At 45.4% G+C, this 13,416-nt stretch overlaps 1 protein-coding gene and 1 pseudogene across 4 annotated transcripts in view; one reads left to right on the top strand and one right to left on the bottom strand.

Annotated features, from left to right (window-relative positions):
* Positions 1–13,416, bottom strand: part of MLXIP (MLX interacting protein) — a 60,717-nt gene that overhangs the window by 28,069 nt on the left and 19,232 nt on the right. The gene's annotated exons all lie outside the window — the stretch shown is intronic.
* On the top strand, positions 9,323–10,095 carry LOC113907558 (annotated as a pseudogene).

Here is a 13,416-nt window from a genome sequence, read left to right as displayed (position 1 = left end):
CAGCCATCTCATCCTCTGTCATCCCCTTCTCCTCCTGCCCCCAATCCCTCCCAGCATCAGAGTCTTTTCCAATGAGTCAACTCTTTGCATGAGGTGGCCAAAGTACTGGAGTTTCAGCTTTAGCATCATTCCTTCCAAAGAAATCCCAGGGCTGATCTCCTTCAGAATGGACTGGTGGATCTCCTTGCAGTCTAAGGGACTCTCAAGAGTCTTCTCCAACACCACAGTTCAAAAGCATCAATTCTTTGGCGCTCAGCCTTCTTCACAGGCCAACTCTCACATCCATACATGACCACAGGAAAAACCATAGCCTTGACTAGACGGACCTTTGTTGGCTAAGTAATGTCTCTGCTTTTGAATATGCTATCTAGGTTGGTCATAATATACGCTAAGGTCTGTTCTGGGGGGGCCTCCTATCACTGATTCGTGTCTACCTGTCTTAGTACTACAGTGATTTAATAATTGGAAGTTTGTGATACACGTTACTAAGTAGAGTTAGTCCCCATCATTTTTTTTTTTAATCCTTGCCTGTTTATTCCTCCATGTTCCAACTTTATAGTCATGGTGTCCAATCTCAAAAGAAAACTATTCTGGCATTTTGATTGGAGTTGCCCTTAACAAATACACCACTGTGGACAGCACTAACCATTTCGGCTGGGTCACTTCCGCCTTAGAATGGAGTCTGTTTCTCTACTTATTCAAACAACTTAACCTATTTAAAAAGAGAAATCTGAAACTGCCCTCTTTAATTTTCTTCACACATGTCCCTTTCATTTTCTAACCGCAACACTTAACGTCAAAAGGAAGTTTCGAAGGTGAAGCCAGCAAAACAAAACAAAGTCGCATGGTTACACACCCAAACACAAGCGCTATTCCCATTTTATTGTCTACGGCACAGCCCCACCTCGCTGATACGGTAACTGCCGCCCTCACCCTGATCAAAGTGGCCAACTCACAGGTACAAGTAAGGGGTTTCGATTATATTCAGTACCAGCCTCAAAGAATACGGCATTTCCCTAGCACTTTCATTCGCCTACGGGAAAAGGTAATTAGCAGGTTCAAGTATTCACCAAGGTTAAGATTTCTGTGTGAAGAATGGAAAAACCACCAGCTGCGGACACCTGGCAGAGAGGGGACGTAAATCGGCAGAGGTCTCCAGCCAGAGCGCACCTGGAGACACGGGACTGGCTGGCAGAGACAGAGTCGGGATAGGTCATCTTGCAAATGTTTCTGAGTTCCTATGAAGGCTGGCAAGAAACAAATTTGTTATTATCACCATCATCAGCCATCTCTGAGGTACCGCCAGCTACGTAACCTACTTAACAGGCACAGAAATCTGAAGCTGTCTGATGCATTTCAAAGGATAAGGTGACAGGCTTCAGGTAGCCAAGACCTATAAATAGGCTTTAAAAAGCATTGGCTACGTTTTTTTTTGGGGGGGGGGGGGGAATTTGTTAGTGTTTATTTCTGCTAAAGCTCCTAATAAAGTGTGCAAATATGTGCTACATTTTTATTAGGTCCTGTGTTTGCTACGTTTTTAAAAGTCAACATTGACTATTAAGAAAAAAAAAGATGGATCTGTTCTCTATTGCATTCAAGGCTCCAAACCTTTGGCAATGTGACTAGGGTCACAGTGACACTACAGTAAGTTAACTAAAGTTGCTCTGGGTACATCTATCAAGTTCTAACCTTTATGGGGCCCGAAGCTGGAGCCAGTAGTTAATTCTATGTTGCACCTATCACAGCATAACGCCCTGTGTCAAATGGTGCTTAACACCAGCAACGGGTTGATGGCAAGAGACGGAATCTCTTCGGGTTACATATGGGCCATATACAGCACTCCTACTGTGGGCAGATTAATCCAGCTGAAACACCACTCTCTTCAGGACACAATCCTGATCCACTCACCCAGATCTGTTATTTAGGGCAGTGCTAGGTGCAAGGACAGAGGAGCAGACAGAACCAAGTCCCTAGCCTCGTGGAGCTGACAGACAGGCGGAGACCACGTGTGTGCTGTGCAGGGGTCCCTCAGTGGTGCACGGCAAAGGCCAGGGGAGGGGGCACGGGGAGGCAGGGTTGACACAGGGCCCCCGCCAAGGTCCCCAGGCTTCCTCTCCGGGCTCCGCCCCGCCTGCCTCCCTCCCACCCAGGAGGCCAGAACAACCTGGACCAGGACAATACGTGTCTGTTCACATTTCTCCCCCAGTGAGACTCCTTCAGGGGTTGCCCTGCTTGCTAGAGAGAATCCCTACATATTCACCCAGGTCCAGGTCCCCACAGCTACACATCTGGGTTAAACAAGAACCTTATTCACCTTCCTTGTCTCCCTCCCAGAGTAAATGACTTCTCAGTGTAAATGACTTTGTTGGCTACCCCTGTACCGACCATAACCTGCGACAGCCTGTGTGTGTGTGTGTGTGTGTGGACTGACGGTGTGCCTTCACAACCAACTGCATTTTCCACGAGGCACATAGTGACTCGTCTGTTTTGCTCACTAGTACTTCCCCCACCAGAGGGAAAATGGTCTTCCTACCTCCCAGTTCAGATCAGTTTAGCCACTCAGTCGAGTCCGACTCTTTGCAACCCCACGGACTGCAGCACGCCAGACCTCCCTGTCCATCACCAACTCCCGGAGTCTACCCAAACTCACATCCATTGAGTCGGTGATGCCATCCAACCATCTCATCCTCTGTCGTCCCCTTCTCCTCCCGTCTTCAATCTTTCCCAGCATCAGGGTCTTTTTCAATGAGTCAGCTCTTCGCATCAGGTGGACAAAGTATTAGCGTTTCAGCTTCAGCATCAGTCCTTCCAATGAATATTCAGGACTGATCTCCTTTAGGAAGGACTGGTTGGATCTCCTCGCAGTCCAAGGGACTCTCAAGAATCTTCTCCAACACCACAGTTCAAAGGCATCAATTCTTTGGTGCTCAGCTTTCTTTATGGTCCAACTCTTACATCCATACATGACTACTGGAAAGACCACAGCTTTGACCAGACGGACCTTTGTTGGCAAAGAAATGTCTCTGCTTTTTAATATGCTGTCTAGGTTGGTCATAACTTTTCTTCCAAGGAGCAGGCATCTTTTAATTTCATGGCTGCAGTCACTATCTGCAGTGATTCTGGAGCCCAAGAAAATAAAGTCTGTCACTGTTTCCATTGTTTCCCCATCTATTCGCCATGAAGAGACTGGACCAGATGCCATGATCTTAGTTTTTTGAATGTTGAGTTTTAAGCCAGCTTCTTCACCCTCCTCTTTCACTTTCATCAAGAGGCTCTTTAGTTCCTCTTTGCTTTCTGCCATAAAGGTGGTGTCATCTGCATAATCTGAGGTTATCGATATTTCTCCTGGCAATCTTGATTCCAGCTTGTGCTTCATCCAGCCTGGCATTTCCCATGATGTGCTCTGCATATAAGTTAAATAAGCAGGGTGACAACATACAGCCTTGACGTACTCCTTTCCTGATTTGGAACCAGTCCATTGTCGTGTCCAGTTCTAACTGTTGCTTCTTGACCTGGATACAGACTTCTCAGGAGGCAGGTTAGGTGGTCTGGTATTCCCATCTCTTTAAGAATTTTCCAGTTTTTTGTGATCCACACAGTCAAAGGCTTTAGCGTCGTCAATGAAGCAGAAGTTTTTCTCGAACTCTCTTGTTTTTTCTATGATCCAACAGATGTTGGTAATTTGATCTCTGGTTCCTCTGCCTTTTCTGAACTCAACCTGAACATCTGAAAGTTCTTGGTTCACATACTGTTGAAACCTAGCTTGGAGAATTTTAAGCATTACTTTGCTAGCATGTGAGATGAGTGCAATTGCGTGGTAGTCTGAACATTCTCTGGCATTGCCTTTCTTTGGGATTGCAATGAAAACTGACATTTTCCAGTCCTGTGGCCACTGCTGAGTTTTCCAAATTTGTTGGCATATTGAGTGCAACACTTTAAAACCACCGTCTTTTAGGATTTGAAATAGCTCAATTGGAATTCCATCACCTCCACTAGCTTTGTTCACAGTGATGCTTCCTAAAGCCACTTGACTTCACATTCCAGGATATCTGGCTCTAGGTGAGTGATCACATCATCATGGTTATCAGGGTCATCAAGATCTTTTTTGTAAAGTTCTGTGTATTCTTGCCACCTCTTCTTAGTATCTTCTGTTTCTATTAGGTCCATACCATTTCTGTCCTTTATTGTGCCCATCTTTGTATGAAATGTTCCCTTGGTATCTCTGATTTTCTCTAATTTTCCCCCACCTCCCGCCGGCCTCATTCCTGCCTTTGCCCAACCCACACCTCCCTACCCTTCCAGCAGCCCTCCCCCTCTCAATACCTGCTCCCTCCCACACTGAAGTCCTCCTTGGCCTCAAGTCCAGGCTCTCACAGGATGTGTTACTGTCCCTTTGTCCTCGTTTTATGTCCCCCTCTCCCCATTCCACCTCCCATCTCCTCCCCTCACCATTTAAAATCAGGCCACAGGGCTTTGTGAATTAACTGACTGCTACTTTTTCCAGGATTGCTTCACTTTGGAGAAGATGCCTAGATGAAAGAGAAGGGTTTATTGCAAACTGCAGAAGACGAAACCAGGAGGCTCGCTCCAGCCCCCTGGTCCCAGTTCTGGATGCTAAACGGCAAAGGGACACCATCTCTGCCCCACAAGTCATTCCTTTACCCCGGCCTCAGTTTCCCTTTTCTCGATGGGGGAGCACTGAACTAGCTTCTCCCAATGTCCTTTCCAGTTCATAGGGTCTGAACTGTACCCCTCCCCAGAGGCTGGCCCTAAGAATACAACTGAGAGGCACCCACAGTAGGAGGTGATGGGGTAACACCAGCTACCATTAAGCAAAAGAGGGATGAGCAAGGTCTAGAGCACCCCACCACAACCCCAGACCTCTCATCTCTTGTCGAGAAGAGGGACTATAAAAGGCAAGAAAACTGAAAGTGCTGGTCGCTCAGTCGGGTCCGACTCTTTGTCTCATGGACTGCAATCTGCCAGGCTCCTCTGTCCACGGGATTTCCCAGGCAAGAAAACTGGAGTGGGTAGCCATTCCCTTCTCCAGGAGATTTTCCCAGCCCAGGGATTGAACCCGGGCCTCCTGCACCGTGGGCAGACTCTTTACTGTCTGAGCCACAGGGGATGGCCCCTTTAAAAAGCATCCAAACAGATGAAGAACTCTCCACAGCCCTCTTCCCATAAAAGATATTTCAAAATAAAATCTGTTCTACTTTTGCCTATACAGAGACTGTTCCTTTCATCTGCTGCTGAGAATCGGTTGTCACCCTACGTCTCTCCCTCTTTTCATCCTCCTCCCAGGCATGCTTTTTAATCAACTCATTAACCTTCTAAGTGGCAGAGGCTTTGGGGATGAGCAGTAGAGGTGGAGATTAACACCCTAAATCGAAGGCAAGCTGGATAATCTCTGCTTGGTCTCTGCTTCAGAAACGCCATCCGTCTCCGCCCTGGCCAGCTGAGATGACACTGACATCTGCTGACACTGTCTCCCAACACATACTTTCTCGCCTTCAAAATACTTACATTTTCCCTTTCTGATATACTCATTTGCACCATGCCCTCTTGGTCAGAAGCAACAATTTGTTACTCATAAAACCAAACTTAAAAACAGGGGTGAAAGATGAAAAGAGGTTTTGATTTATTACCCTACCCGAATTTTAACCTCTGATCTTTATGTGTTATAAACCCAGCTGCAGAGCTACTTGCCATCTTAACTGCTGTTGCAAATGCTTAAAAAGAAAAGTGTTTTTTTTATGGCTCCCTGAGAGGGTAAACACACCTTTAGCTACTACAGTGCTATAAAAATCAAGGTCAGGGTGACTTATCTCTTTCATTTCCCCCTGCTTCAAGGCCTCCTGGGAGAGCAGACGAAAATAAAATGGGAATATCTAAGGCACAAATAATCCAACAAACAGAAGGGCTGAGGGTAAAGTCCACCCAAAAACTGACGAACATTTTATTTTCTCAAAATTGAAGTCCCTGCTATGCTGAGGACTATGCTCCACAATCACACACAAAAGCAACAAATGGGCCGGGCAGGAGTTTGTGGGGCAATGACAGACTGAACCAAACGGCAAGATTTTGTGCTATTTATCCTACAGATCTTTGGGGACCAGTGTGCATTTGCAGGGAAGAGGAGCTGGGGGAGGGGTACTTGTGAACAAGACCTGAAGCCAGCCATTTACAGGGATTAAAAAAATAATAATAATTTTATTTATTTTTGGCTGGGCTGGGTCTTCATTGTTGCACACAGGGTGGGCTTTCTCCAGCTGCCGCAAGCGGGGGCTACTCTTCAATGCAATGGCTTCTGCTGCAGAGTGCAGGCTCTAGCCATGTGGGCTTCAGTAGTCGCGGCATGTGAGTTGAGGAGTTATGGCACACGGGCTTAGTTGCTCAGAGGCATGTGGGATCTTCTCGTACCAGGGATCGAACTTGTGTCCCCTGCATTGGCAGGCAGATGCTTCACTACTGAGCTGCCAAGAAAGCTCTACGGGGACTTTTTAACTGTTAAGTTTCAGAGTCTTTCTATTATTGCAAGGGCTGGCTACACTTTCTTGGCATAAGGAAGAAGGATAACATCTGATTCCTCTCATGTCGAAATTCCAGGTTTTACTGAGGAAATCTGATCCTGTCCACTGTGCTGTCCTGATGACAGAAAAATCCATCGACAGAATCTCAGGCCGGCCTAACTTCATGGGTAGAAACGCCACGTGCCTCATGGTTAGGGCTGACTCTAAAGTACAGCAGAAGCTTTTACTCAGAAGGACGCTTTCCTAACCACCTGCGACTCTCCCATCCGCGTCCCCGCCTGCCAACCATGCGGCCTCAGGCAGACAGCTGGCCTTCCATAACTTCGCTTTTTTGGGGGAAGACAGTCTTGTTTCACAGAGCTGTGGCAAGAATGAAGTGAAGAAAGGTATTCAGAATGGACTAACAGGGTGTGGAACACAGGAGGTTCTTGATAAACGGATGAACGCATCCGGCTGACATTTCCCACAACGTTTGGAACAGTTCTGACCCTAGGCTGTGAGAAAGCACAGTTGAAGGACTCTTGGCCGCCTCAGCCAATCCTCCCAGCGACTCGACTCAAGGGACAAGGAGAGAATGACTGTTAGGGGTGGGTGATGAGCAAAGGTCCTTGAGAGCCAAAGAGAACTACCACTTAAGAGATTAGATACGCGGTTCTTCAATGAAAAGGCAGATTGAATCCCACCAGTATTAGCAGCACAAACACAACTCTCTCCCTTTTTTTATTAGCACCATTTCACTCTCCCAGCCCAGACAAGTATCTACATAGGAGAAAAGCCTAAGAGCTCTTTAACAGGAACTGAAGCCTGCCGTTCCCCATGCTCCCAGCCTCCCGAGCAAGAAAACGCCGCCAGGGACCCATCACTCACCCTCACCTCAGCTCTCAGGCACGCTTCACAGCAAGGCCCTGTATCAAGCACCACTCAGGCAGGCCAGCGAGGGGAAACCTGGGAGACAGCGGGAGGGAGAGAGGGAAAACCCAGGCAGGAATGCTGAGGGTGCAGTTCTAAACGCTGCAGGTACTCCAGAAGAAAGTGGACAGGCCAGTTGGGTTCACATTTTAAGTTGTGTTGTTGCTGTTGTTTAGTTGCTCAGTTGTGTCCAACTCTTTTGCGATCCCATGGACCCCTGCCAGGCTCCTCTGTCCATAGGGTTTTCCTGGCAAGAATACTGGAGTGGGTTGCCATTTCCCTCTCCGGGGAATCTTCCCGACCCAAAAATCAAACTCGCATCTCTTGCATTGGCAGGTGGATTCTTTACCACTGAGCCACCTGGAAGCCCTTTAGGTTGTGCAGCTGATGGCTAAGCCTCTTTCGGTTCAAAGCCCATAATTCTAAGAATCTAAAAGAATAAAGAAAAGTGAAAAGTACCAAGTGAGAAACGACTGCCCTAAAATGATTAGAAGGCAGCTGCTGGAACAAATAAAAAGGGAAAGGCCACAGTTTTCATTTCTCAGCTTTTTATAAGGCTCAGACAAATACGAGTTTTGATAAAGAAGAGCCTGCGAGTCCACCATGCTTTCACGACCAGGAAAGCAAACGCAGCCATAACTGGAGAAATCGTCAGCCGGCCAGGAAGTGAAGCCTCCCAGCAACACTTGCCAAGAGCCTGCGTGGGACGCATCAGACTCTGCGTGGAGGACCAGGCGCAAAAGCCAGGCTCTGGCCCTCGGACCTCGAAAGCTAATGGGAAAGTCAGAAACGTCTTGCTTCAAGGGAGCGAGGGCATGTGTGCAGGGCATGGAAACAGCAGGGCGCCCAGTCGTGGATTCAGGATGGCTTCCTCAAGCAGGATGCCTGAGCTGAGTCTCCAAGACAGGCGGGACTTAACCCAGGAGAGGGGGTGTAGAGAAAACGGTTTCCGGCAGGAGAAATAAAGAGGTCTTTCTCAAAGTATCGGCAGTTATGGCTTCTGGTGCCCTGCCTCCTTCATTCTTGGCTTTGATGACGGGAGTTTAGAGTGTTGACTCTCTGGAGCCTTAAGTTCTCCACCTCACTGCTGCCTCCCCTTTTCTGGTGGGCTGGGGTCCGCTACAGTAGTTATACTCTTGGGAAAAGAAGAGAGCCGTGGAAAGTCAGCGTCTCTCTGTCTCACGCTCAGGTTCAGTGTTATTTTCTGATTCACGGGGTCACAAAGAGTCGGACATGAAGAGCGACGGAAATGACTGAACTGATAATCCAAAAAGACGATAGGGCAGGAGGAAGAGCTAGCTTCTCATACCAGTTATTTAAATAAAGCAGAATGAGGGTACTTCCCTGGGGGTCCAACGGTTAGGACTTTGCCTTCCAATGCAAGGGGCGCAGGTTCAATCCCTGGTCGGGGAACTAGATCTCACACGCCTCAGAGCCAAAACACCAAAACGTAAAACAGAAGCAATGTTGTAACAAGGTCAATAAAGACTTTAAAAATGGTCCACATTAAAAAAAAAATTTTTTTTTAAAGCAGAATGAGAAAGAAGGGAAAGAGAGAGGAAGGAAAGAAGAGAGGGTAGGGTTTAGGAAAGGGAAGTTTTAGAAAGAAATCTCTTGTATTATTAGGGGTTTAGAAAGTAAGAGATACAGACACATTAAGCAAGTATAGCAAAAGTTAACAAATGTGAACTGTATGGGCAGTGATTATAAACATGATGGCTGCACCGTTACTTCAACTTTTCTGTTATCATTTTTTATAACAGAAAGATGAAAAAAAAAAAAACTGGAGAAGGAAAGACCCACATCCCAACTTAAAAAAAAAAAAAAGAACAAATCCAAAGAATTAAAAGGAAACTCACAAATATAAAATAAATGGTCAGCTCTTTCCCGGCTGGAACCATGGAGGGTGCAGAAGAGAAGAAAAAGAAGGTTCCTGCTGTGCCAGAAACCCTTAAGAAAAAGTGGAAGAATTTCGCAGAGCTTAAGATCAAGCGACTGAGAAAGAAGTTTGCCCAAAAGATGCTTCGAAAGGCAAGGAGGAAGCTTATCTATGAAAAAGCTAAGCATTACCACAAGGAATACAGGCAGATGTACAGAACTGAAATTTGAATGGCTAAGATGGCACGAAAAGCGGGTAACTTCTATGTACCCGCGGAACCCAAATTGGCGTTTGTCATCAGGATCAGAGGAATCAATGGTGTGAGCCCAAAGGCTTGAAAGGTGCTGCGGCTCCTTCGCCTCCGGCAGATCTTCAACGGCACCTCTGTGAAGCTCAACAAGGCCTCAGTTAACATGCTGAGAATTTGGAGCCGTACATTGCATGGGGTACCCAAATCTGAAGTCTGTAAATGAATTGATTTACAAGCGTGGTTACGGCAAAATCAACAAAAAGCGAATTGCCCTGACAGACAACGCATTGATTGCTCGATCTCTTGGGAAATATGGAATCATCTGCATGGAGGATCTGATTCATGAGATCTATACCGCTGGAAAACGTTTCAAAGAAGCAAACAACTTCCTGTGGCCCTTTAAATTGTCTTCTCCACGAGGTGGAATGAAGAAAAAGACCACCCATTTTGTAGAAGGTGGAGATGCTGGCAACAGGGAAGACCAGATCAACAGGCTTATTAGAAGGATGAACTAAGGTATCTACCGGGATTATTATTGTAATCTGGTTAATAAACAATCGAAACAAAAAAAATAAAATAAAATAAATGGTCAAATTCAGGAAACAAATGATACACTATAGATAAAAGAGATGCAAATTAAAACACCAGAGACGCCATTTTTTGGCTATCAGATTAACAGAGTTTTGAATGCACAGTAATAATGGTACCTGATATTTTTGTAAAGGTATAGCCATTTTCGGAAATCATTTGACAGTTTTTTATGAAGTTAAACACACACTTTACACATCACCAAACATTTCCCCAAGAGAAATAAAAATATACGTCCACACCAAGGCTTGTACATAAACATTCGTAGCAGCTTTATTCGTGATAAAGCTGAAAACAATGAAAGGAAGACAAGCCAAATATCTACCAACAGGTGAACAGATAAGCAGGTTGTGGTCTATCCAGGTAACAATACTAATACATGGAGCAACATGTATGACAGATGAGTTAAATATATGCTGAACAAAAGAAGTCAGATAAAAGAGTATTATCCTGTATGATTCCATTTACACAAAACACTGGACAAACTTAAGCTACAGTGAGAGAGACAGAGATGGGGCAGAATGCCCAGGGAGGGTCCGGGGGAACCTTCTCGGGGGTGGAAATGCCCTGTGTCTGGGCCGCAGTGGTAATACACGTGTACACGTGTGTATATTTGTCAAAATTATACAGCTGCACATCTAAAAGGGTGAATTTTATTGTTTACATACTAAACCTCAATTGAGCTGATTTAGAATGACTTGGGTTCGATCCCTGGGTTGGGAAGATTCCCTGGAGAAGGAAAAAGCAACCTACTCCAGTATCCTTGCCCGGAAAATTCCACGGACAGAAGAGCCTGGTGGGCTTCAGTCCATGGGGTCACAAACAAGACACGACCGAGCAATTGACTGAGCACACACATGTAACGGCACATCTAAAAGCATGCATTTTATTGTTTACATATTAAACCTCAACAGAGCTGATTTAGAATTTAAAATTACGGTTATGAACAACCCAGAGCTGGGGAGGATATAGGCAAATGGGCTCTTACACACTGCTAGTGGGAATACTAGTCAGTACAACCTTTTTTTTGGGGGGGGGGGGGAGGTAACAGCTTTATTGTGACATAATTCACTTTACTGAAGTATACAATTCAATGGTTTTAGTGTGCTCATAGAGTTGTGCAACTATCACCACAAGCAAATGTAGCATATTTTCACAACCTCAAAACAACATTCTGTACCCTTAGTCATCACTTCCCAATCCTGAACAACTACTAATCCACTTTCTCTACATGTGCTCATCCTGCAGGATTCATAGAATTGGAATCACAATGTGTGGGTTTTTGTGACTGGCTTCTTCCTTAGCATGTCTGCAAGGCTTATCCATGTTGGAGCAAGTATATCATTCCACTTCGTGGCTGACTAATATTCCATTGAACGGATAGATAACATTTTGTTTATTTATTCATTAGCTGATGGGCATTTGAACTGTTTCTACCTTTCGGCTACCAGGAACACTGCTGCTAAGAACGTCTGTGTGCAGTGTTTTCCTTTCTCTCAGACACATACCTATGAGTGCAATTGCTGGGGCAAATGTCACCTCTATGTTTAAGTTTTTTAGGAACTACTACGCTGCTTTCTACAACAGCTACACTATTTTACATTTCCACCAGCACTATAGGAAGGTCCCAATCTGTCTACACGCTCGCCAACATTTATCACAATCTAGTAGGAGAAGGCAATGGCAGCCTACTCCAGTACTCTTGCCTGGAAAACCCCATGGCTGGAGGAGTCTGGTAGGCTTCAGTCCATGGGGTCGCTAAGAGTCGGACACGACTGAGCGACTTCACTTTCACTTTTCTTTCATGCATTGGAGAAGGAAATGGCAACCCACTCCAGTGTTCTTGCCTGGAGTATCCCAGGGGCGGGGGAGCCTGGTGGGCTGACGTCTATGGGGTCACACAGAGTTGGACATGACTGAAGTGACTTAGCAGTGGATATAAAGCAGGATTGCAATGTGGGTTTGACTTTCATTTCTCTAATGATTAGTAGTGTTGAACATCTTTTCACATGCTTATTGTGAAAGTGCTAGCTGCTCAGTCGTGTCTGACTCATTGCAACCCCATGGACTACAGCCCACCAGGCTCCTCTGTCCATGGAATCTTCCAGGCAAGAATACTGGAGTGGGTTGCTATTTTCTTCTCCAGGGTATCTTCCTGACTCAGGGATCGAACCCAGTTCTTCCACATTGCAGGCAGATTTTTTTACCGTCTACACCAGGGAAGCCCATATATCTATAATATCTTTGGAAAAACAACTATTCAACTCCTTTGCCTGTTTTTAACTGGGCTGTTTGTCTTTTTATTTTGGAGTTGCAGAGTTCTTTATATACTCCAGATGCATAGCCCTTATTGGATATATGATTTGCAAATACTTTCTCCCATTATGGGCTTCCCTGGTGGCTCAGATGGTAAAGAATCTGCCTGCAGTGCTGTAGACCCAGGTTCGATTCCTGGTTCAGGATGATCCCCTGGAGAGGGGAATGGCTACCCACTCCAGTATTCTTGCCTGGAGAATCCCATGGACAGAGGAGCCTGGTGAGCTACATACAGTCAGTCCGTGGGATCGCAAAGAGTCAGATACAACTGAGCGACTAACACTTTCTTTCTCCCATTATAGAGGCTGTCATTTTTTTTAAATTTATTTTTAATTGGAGGATAACTGCTTTACAATACTGTGTTGGTTTCTGCCGTACATCAACATGAACCAGCTGCAGGTACAGGCTCCCCCTCTTGACCCTCCCTCCCGTCCCACCAACCCCTCTTGGTTGTCAGGGTGAGCAAAGGTTTGAGCTCCCTGTGGGTTGTCTTTTCTAATTGATACAACTTCTGAAAACCAGTCTGGCAACATATATCAAAGACTTCAGTGTGAATCTTTGACCTTACAGTTTTACTTTTAGAAGTGTATCTTACGAAAACAACTAAAGAAGCAGAATGAGAAGAGATATAAATAAGAACACTCATCAAAGTACTTCTTCAACTGAATCTTAACCCTTACCTCACACCATATGTAAAAACTGACTCAAAATGGAGCACAATCCTAAACGTAAGAGCTAAAACTACAAAACTTCCGGAAGAAAACCTAGGAAAAAAATCTTAGAGGTCCTGGGTTTGGCAAGATTTATTAAACAGAACACAAAAAAGCATGAACCATTTAAAAACAACAAGCATTAGCCTTTATCAAAAGTAAAAACTTTGGCTCTTTAATGATGGTACAGGTCTATTTTTACCTATTCAGGCATAGAAAAAGAGTAAAAAG

Source organism: Bos indicus x Bos taurus, chromosome 17 (assembly GCF_003369695.1).
Source record: "Bos indicus x Bos taurus breed Angus x Brahman F1 hybrid chromosome 17, Bos_hybrid_MaternalHap_v2.0, whole genome shotgun sequence".
NCBI classification, from domain to species: domain Eukaryota; kingdom Metazoa; phylum Chordata; class Mammalia; order Artiodactyla; family Bovidae; genus Bos; species Bos indicus x Bos taurus.
The sequence above is the reverse complement of the archived record's forward strand: the minus strand, read 5'-3'. Positions and strand labels throughout refer to the sequence as shown.